Source organism: Salvelinus namaycush, chromosome 25 (assembly GCF_016432855.1).
Source record: "Salvelinus namaycush isolate Seneca chromosome 25, SaNama_1.0, whole genome shotgun sequence".
Classification (NCBI taxonomy): Eukaryota; Metazoa; Chordata; class Actinopteri; order Salmoniformes; family Salmonidae; genus Salvelinus; species Salvelinus namaycush.
In genome coordinates, this window is record NC_052331.1 from 29,959,027 (window position 1) to 29,967,746 (window position 8,720).

Genomic DNA, 8,720 nt, shown 5'->3' on the forward strand with positions numbered 1-8,720 from the left:
CTTATTATACCTCAGTAATGTCGCCTTGTTAAAGTCCAAAAGTGGAAGTCGCTTCACAGGCTTTCCATTTTCTCTGAAAACCGGACGCATCCGGGTTGTTTTCCGACCCGCAGAGGGTGAATAGTTAGTGGGTGTGTTTGATCGGTAAGCCTAACGAAGCCAACTGTAGACTTGGGACTTCCCAAAACCATTCTCACAAAGTTGGAAGCACAGAATCTTCTAAAATGTAATTGTATGCTGTAGCATTAAGATCTTCTATCACTGGAACTAAGGGGCTTAGCCCGAACCATGAAAAATAGCTCCAGACCATTATTCTTCCTCCACCAAACTTTACAGTTAGCACTATGTATTTGGGCAGGTAGCATTCTCCTGGCATCCGCCAAACCCAGATTCGTCCGTCGGACTGCCAGATGGTGAAGCGTGATTCATCACTCCAGAGAACATGTTTCCACTGCATTCCACTCCAGCCGACGCCTGGCATTGCGCATGTTGATCTTAGGCTTGTGTGTGGCTGCTCGGCCATGGAAACCTATTTCATGAAGCTTCCGACGAATAGTTATTGTGCTGACGTTGCTTCCAAAGGCAGTTTGGAACTCAGTAGTGAGTGTTGCAACCGAGGACAGACGATTCCATTCTTGTGGGCCGGCTAAGGAGTATTTGTGTCTGAGGGGTCTTTGGCCTGGTTTTCTAACTACCTCTCTCAATGAGTGCAGTGTATAAAGTCAGAACATCTGCTGTCTCAGCCACTGCCTGTCACCAAGGGAGTACCCCAAGACTTGATCCTAGGCCCCTCGTTCTTCTCAATTTACATCAACAACATAGCTCAGGCAGTAGGAAGCTCTCTCATCCATTTATATGCAGATGATACAGTCTTATACTCAGCTGGCCCCTCCCTGGATTTTGTGTTAAATACAACAAAGCTTTCTGAGTGTTCAGCAAGCCTTCTCTGCCCTTAACCTTGTTTTGAACACCTCCAAAACAAAGGTCATATGGTTTGGTAAGAAGAATGCCCCTATCCCCACCGGTGTAATTACTACCCCCTGAGGGTTTAGAGCTTGAGGTAGTCACCTCATACAAGTACTTGGGAGTATGGCTAGATGGTAAACCATCCTTCTCTCAGCACATATCCAAGCTGCAGGCTAAGATTAAACCTAGACTTGGTCTCCTCTATTGAAATTGCTCCTCTTTCACCCCAGCTGCCAAACTAACCCGGATTCAGATGACCATTCTACCCGTGCTAGATTACGGAGACGTAATTCATAGATCGGCAGGTAAGGGTGCTCTCGAGCGACTAGATGTTCTTTACCATTTGGCCATCAGATTTGCCAGCAATGCTCCTAATAGAACACATCACTGCACTCTATACTCCTCTGTAAACTAGTCATCTCTGTATACCCATCGCAAGACCCACTGTTTGATGCTTATTTATAAAACACTCTTAGGCCTCACTCCCCCCTATCTGAGATACCTACTGCAGCACTCATCCTCCACAAACAACACCCGTTCTGCCAGTCACATTCTGTTAAAGGTCCGCAAAGCACACACATCCCTGGGTGGCTCCTCTTTTCAGTTCGTTGCAGCTAGTGACTGGAACAAGCTGCAAAAAACACTCAAACTGGACAGTTTTATCTCCATCTCTTCATTCAAAGACTTAATCATGGACACTCTTACTGACAGTTATGGCTGGTTCGCGTGATGTATTGTTGTCTCTACCTTCTTGCCTTTGTGGTGTTGTCTGTGCCCAATAATGTTTGTACCATGTTTTGTGCTGCTACCATGTTGTGCTGCTGCCATGTTGTGTTGCTACCATGTTCTTGTCATGTGGTGTTGCTACCATGCTGTGTTGTCATGTGTTGCTGCATTGCTATGTTGTTGTCTTAGGTCTCTTTTTATGTAGTGTTGTGGTGTCTCTTGTCGAGATGCGTGTTTTGTCCTATATTTTTAATCCCAGCCCCCGTCCCCGCAGGAGGCCTTTTGTTCTTAACTGACTTGCCTAGTTAAATAAAGGTTAAATAAAATATTAGCTCAAGTAACGTCATAGTCAGCATAGCTAATAGAACTAACGCGTTAGTAAACCCGCTAGAATCAGGCAGTAACGTTATTCTACAGTCAGTAAGCAGTTACACCGGCAGGCCCCGGTGGCAGTAAATTAGTAATACCAAAAACTTACCTTGAGTTGGAAGAGTTCCAGTGTTGTGTTGGAAAGTCATAGCCAGCTAGCTAACATAGCATCCCTCTGTTTGAGCATGGTATTTCAGTAGGCTAAACTAGCTAGCTGCATTAGCTAGCAAAGTAAGTGAAACAAATGACACTCTCTCTCTATTTCTCTCTTGTTTCTCCTTCATTTTGGAAGAAATGAATTTGTTCAAAACTGTTCAACTATTGTCTTTCTCTCTCTTTGAGTCAACTACTCACCACATTTTATACACTGCAGTGCTAGCTAGCTGTAGCTTATGCTTTCAGTACTAGATTTATTCTCTGATCCTTTTATTGGGTGGAAAACATGTCAGGTCATGCTGCAAGAGCTCTGATAACTTCTGGAGGACGTCCTCCAGTCTGTCATAATTACTGTGTATGTCTATGGAAGGGAGTGAGAACCATGAGCCTCCTAGGTTTTGTATTGAAGTCAATGTACCCAGAGGAGGACGGAAGCTAGCTGTCCTGCGGTTACACCGAGGTGCTACCCTACAGAGTGCTATTGAGGCTACTGTAGACATTCTTTGCAAAATCGTTTGTTTTAATCAGTTATTTGGTGACGTGATTCTATTTAGTATAGTTTTATCTTAAAAGGATAACTTGTTAAATGTTTTACAATTTACATTTTTATGCAATTCATTGACTCTGAGGAGCCTCCACTGGTCCACATACTTTTGTAGATATAGTGGTCCTTAGCATTTTTAACAGCTACGGGATCGGTGTCCCCCACAAGGGACGGTTGAGATAACGTGCGCTAATGTGATAAGCATGACGTTTTAAGTAACAAGAACATTTCCCAGAACAGCTTAAATTCTTGTTAATCATAACTGTCCAATTTACAGTAGTTATTACAGTGAAAGAATATCATGCTATTGTTTCAGGAGAGTGCACAGTTATGTAACAATGGCGCCGGAGAAGAAGGCTGATGTTTTACGTGTCCCCAACCGATTGTGCTTTTTTGTTTGTTTATTTGCTTGTAACTTATTTTTTTACTTATTTTGTATATAATGTTGCTGCTACCATCTCTTATGACCAAAAATAACTTCTGGACATTAGGACTGCAATTACTCACCATGGACCGGCAGAATCCTTTTTTTCCTTTAACAAGTCTGACGAGCCCAACGCGAATGATATACTGCTTTCTCGGGAATAGGCCCAGATCCCCGTGATTTTCGTGAAGAGGAGGCGGAGAAAAAGGGGCCAAATAAACCTACACTTCCTTCCATTCTGCTAGCAAACATGCAATCTTTGGAGAATAAAATAGTTGACCCTTGCAGAAGATTAAACTACCAACGGGACATTCAAAACTGTAATACCATATGCTTCACAGAGTCGTGGCTGAACGACGACACTATCAACATACAGCTGGCTGGTTGCACGCTGTACTGGCAGGGTAGAACAGCGGCGACGGACTTTGTATTTTTGTAAATAACAGCTGGTGCACGATATCTAAGGAAGTCTCAAGCTATTGCTCGCCTGAGGTAGAGTATATCATGATAAGCTGTAGACCCCACCATCTACATATAGAGTTTATCTGTATTTTTCGTAGCTGTTTTACATACCACCACAGACGGAGGCTGGCACTAAGACAGCATTGAATGAGCTGTATTCCGCCATAAGCAAACAAGAAAATGCTCACCCCAGAAGCGACGCTCCTAGTGGCTGGGGACTTTAATGCAGGGAAACTTAAATCAGTTTTACCAAATTTTACCAGCATGTCACATGTGTAACCAGAGGGAAAAAAACTCTAGACCACCTTTACTCCTCACACAGAGATGCATACTGCCCTACCAAGTATAAAGGCAGTAACTGCTCATAGCGTGGAACTGCTTTTATTTACCATGGCTTCACAGTAGCTTATTGCAGTTACTGCTAAGATGACCTCCATTTTCTCCAAAACGCAATACAATAGAGGCAGGATACTTGTCCACATGATAAAGCATGTATTTAATGTAGCAAAAATGACTAACTAATTTTCAACCAAATGAGAAGTTACTACCTTTTTGCTTGGTAGCTTTCCCCCTCCCTCCATTTGGCAAATCTGACCATAATTCTATCCTCCTGATTCCTGCTTACAAGCAAAAACTAAAGCAGGAAGTACCAGTGACTCGCTCAATATGGAAGTGGTCAGATGATGCGGATGCTACGCTACAGGACGGTTTTGCTAGCACAGACTGGAATATGTTCCGGGATTCATCCAATGGCATTGAGGAGTATACCACCTCAGTCATCGGCTTCTTCAATAAGTGCATCGACGACGTCGTCCCCACAGTGACAGTACGTACATATCCCAACCAGAAGCCATGGATTACAGGCAACATCCGCATCGAGCTAAAGGCTATAGCTGCCGCTTTCAAGGATTGGGACACTAATCCGGACGCTTATAAGAAATCCCCCTATGCCAGACGAACCATCAAACAAGCAAAGCGTCAAATACAGGATTAGGATTGAATCCTACTACACCGGCTCTGACCCTCGTCGGATGTGGCAGGGCTTGAAAACTATTACGGACTACAAAGGGAAACCCAGACGCAAGCTGCCCAGTGACGCAAGCCTACCAGACGAGCTAAATGCTTTTTACGCTCGCTTTGAGGCAAGCAACACTGAAACATGCACGAGAGCACCAGCTGTTCTGGATGACTGTGTGATAACGCTCTCGGTAGCCGATGTGAGCAAGACCTTCAAACAGGTCAACATTCACAAAGCCGTGGGGCCAGATGTATTACCAGGACATGTACTCAAAGCATGCACGGACCAACTGGCAAGTGTCTTCACTGATATTTTCAACCTCTCCCGGACTGAGTCTGTAATACCTACATGTTTCAAGCAGACCACCATAGTCCCTGTACCCAAGGAAGCGAAGGTAACCTGTCTAAATGATTACCGCCCTGTAGCACTCACGTCTGTAGCCATGAAGTGCTTTGAAAGGCTGGTCATGGCTCACATCAACAGCATCCTCCCGGATACACTAGACCCACTCCAATTCGCATACCGCACCAACAGATCCATAGATGACGCAATCTCAATCGCACTCCACCCTTTCCCACCTGGACAAAAGGAACACCTATTTGAGAATGCTGTTCATTGACTACAGCTCAGCGTTCAACACCATAGTGCCCTCAAAGCTCATCAATAAGTAAGGACCCTGGGACTAAACACCTCCCTCTGCAACTGGATCCTGGACTTACTTCACGGTAAGGTCTACACTTGTTGTATTCGGTGCATGTGACAAATAAAGTTTGATTTGATTTTTAAACGGTTTTGTTCCATGAGTGCATCTGTTGTACATGACTAATCAAATGACCTGTGAAGTCAGTTAGAAGTGTCAGCAGGGATGGAAATTAAGCTAGCCCGAGGCTAGTACTTTTCAGACTGGGCTAGTAGACAATGTGCCTGACACATTAGTGAAATTTTGCCTTTACAAACATCGCATGTCACAGATTTAGGACCTGAATGTAGAAATTGTGGTCTGCTGCCAAAAAATGCTTATATTACATCCTTGCATGTCATTCCCTTTCAGAAGATCCCCCTGTCACTGTTGGGCCTCCTCAGTGACCTTACAGCTGAGAGTTTTTTAACTTTCCTCTTGAGAATTAGAATCAGAAGTATATTCATATAGCTCATCGCAATACTATACCTCTTCGGGGCAAATAGTACCATAGACTGTCCTGATTATCTAGTTGAGCATTCCAGATAATTCCTCCATCCCAGCATAAATGTCCCATCCACATAGGATTTTAGATGTGCAGATAGACCAAAGCCCAGCCTATTTTACCGTTAATATAGTCAAGTCTGTGGGTTATGGCATTTTAATATAGATGTTACCATTTTAGTAATCAACTTAGCTAGCTAGTAAAAGTTTAAAAAAAAGTGTATTTCAGATGGGCGGACCAGAAACTAAGTGACAACACTGTGGTCTGTAGCTGCCATTTTCTGGTGGGAAAGAGAAATGGCCCCGTATTTACCAGAAAAGGTAGCTCATCCACCATGACAGAAGAGGAAGATCCAGACTGTTGATTGGGAAACAATAACAAACAAGGAGGCATGAGGATTGGGTGTTGAGTATGATAAACAATGTGTTTTCTGTCCAGATATAGATGGTGATACAGCATTGAAAAAGACCTACCACTGACCAAATGTCTCTTTGTTTTTCAGTCCAACAGGAGTGCATCCCTCAGGCCATGCTGTGCACGGACATCCTGTGCGAGTGTGATACGGTTATGGAGACTACAGCAGATTGAGCCTTACAGACAGGTCAGTAACTCATCAAATATGATACAATATTGTGTAAAAAACTGAATTTGTAGATGCATCGTCATTTTTACTTTATGTCCCCTTCTCCCCATTCTTTAGACATGAGGAGTTACATGACGAACATCAGGCTCACCCCACGAGAAGCAGTCCATGATCAATGCGACCCCCAGCAAGGAGATCTGCTGGAAGTGATGTCTTACACCCAGAGTGAGAGAGTACATCAGTTAAACATCACAGATATAAATTCCCATTGTGCCCATGATAAAATGCAATGTGAATTGTGTTGAAACTGATGTACTCAGACCAGCCTTTGATTGAACTTATGTTAACTACTTTAGTTGGCTGCTTTGACCAAAACATTCATGTAATATTGTAACGTCTCTCGTCGGAAGGCATGGACCAAAACACAGCGTGGTAAGTGTTCATGATTCTTTATTACTCAAAAACACTCAAACAAAATAACAAAGTGAAAAAAACAGAACAGTTCTGTCAGGTGCAGACACTAAAACAGAAAATAACTACCCACAAAACACAGGTGGGAAAAGGCTGCCTAAGTATGATTCCCAATCAGAGACAACGATAGACAGCTGCCTCTGATTGGGAACCACACTCGGGCAAAAACAAAGAAATAGAAAACATAGAAATAAAGAAACTAGAATGCCCACCCTAGTCACACCCTGGCATAACCAAAATAGAGAATAAAAGCCTCTCTATGGCCAGGGCGTGACAAATATAACCTATTCTAGGAGCCTATTGTTTGTGTATGATCTTTATTCATTGTTCACTTGTTTTTCAACAATATTAGGTACAGGCAGGGGTGACGGGACTTCAGCAAGTAAGACCTATTCTGAGAGCCTAGTGTGTGTGTAATATAACCTATTCTGAGAGCCTAGTGTGTGTGTAATATAACCTATTCGGAGAGCCTAGTGCGTGTGTATGAACTATGTGGAATATCTTTGGACCATTGGCTTCCCTGAAAACAGGTGCTGACAGGAGCAATATGAATCTGTCAGAGGTTGTCATGCTGATGGGGGTGGTGATGGAGGCTTTGGTGGTCCACACAATGAAGAAGCAGGTGTCCCTCCCAGTGATGTGGAGCTGACCTTGGACCTGGTGCCAGCAAGGATGGTCTTCACGGAGGCTGTAAAATCCTCCCTCCTTTATATAGAAATTATTTGACTTCACTACCTATTCAATGGTAAGGTCCCTTGCACCATAGGGACACTTGACCTCCACCACTGCTGTGGTGCCCACCAGACCATCCGGTGAGGCACGCAGGATCCCAGACCTTCTGGTGGGGCACCCAGGACCCTTTTTTAGCAGCGACGGAGTAACGGACTTGGCCCTAACCACTGCTCCATAATTGCTGACTGTCAACCTCCCTTTACTCATGGTGTGCCAGTTGGGGTTGGTGCGCTGTCCAACTGTTGCCTGCCGTATAGCCTCCTTCTGCTTGAAGGGGACATGCCATTCCACTGAACTTGCCCCGGAGACGGTTCCATAGCCACTGAAAATCCTCCTCTGTGGGCTCTAGGGACAGAGGGTTGCAGTCTTTGGTGGGGTACAGGTCCTCCACGTGGTTGGGCATGGCTGGCTTCCTCCACTCGCATTCGACATCCGTACAGCCGGTATTGTGAACCGCTAAAATAGGCAGCATGGCTACACTTATGAGCTCCATGGAGGCATTTGTATGTGGTAGAGAGAATCTCCTGGTCACCTATAGAGACCTGCCAAGAGGAAGGATGTTAAGTACCACACGCCTTTCAATTGCAGGAGGTTGGTGGCACCTTAATTGGGGAGGACGGGCTCGTGGTAATGGCTGGAGCGGAATCAGTGGAATGGTATCAATTGTATCAAGCACATGGTCTCCGAACATTATTATGAGCAGTCCTCCACTCAGCAGAATCCACTGCTATCAATGCTTGACTTTGAACAGCTTGAAATACATTCGTTGTAAGAAATGTGCTATATAGCTAAAGTTTGATTTGATTGATGACATTACAGCTGTAGAATATTTAATAAACTGTAATTTTCACGAGGACAAGTGCAGTTTTTCCATAAACTTTTAATTGATAACTTGGGATTTTATCACTTGACATATTTTTATTTATTTAACTAGGCAAGTCACTTAAGAACAAATTCTTATTTACAATGATGGCCTACCCCAGCCAACGGTGGGCCAATTGTGTGCCGCCCTATGGGACTCCCAATCACGGCCGGATGTGATACAGCCTGGAATCGAACCAGGGACTGTAGTGACGCCTCTTGCA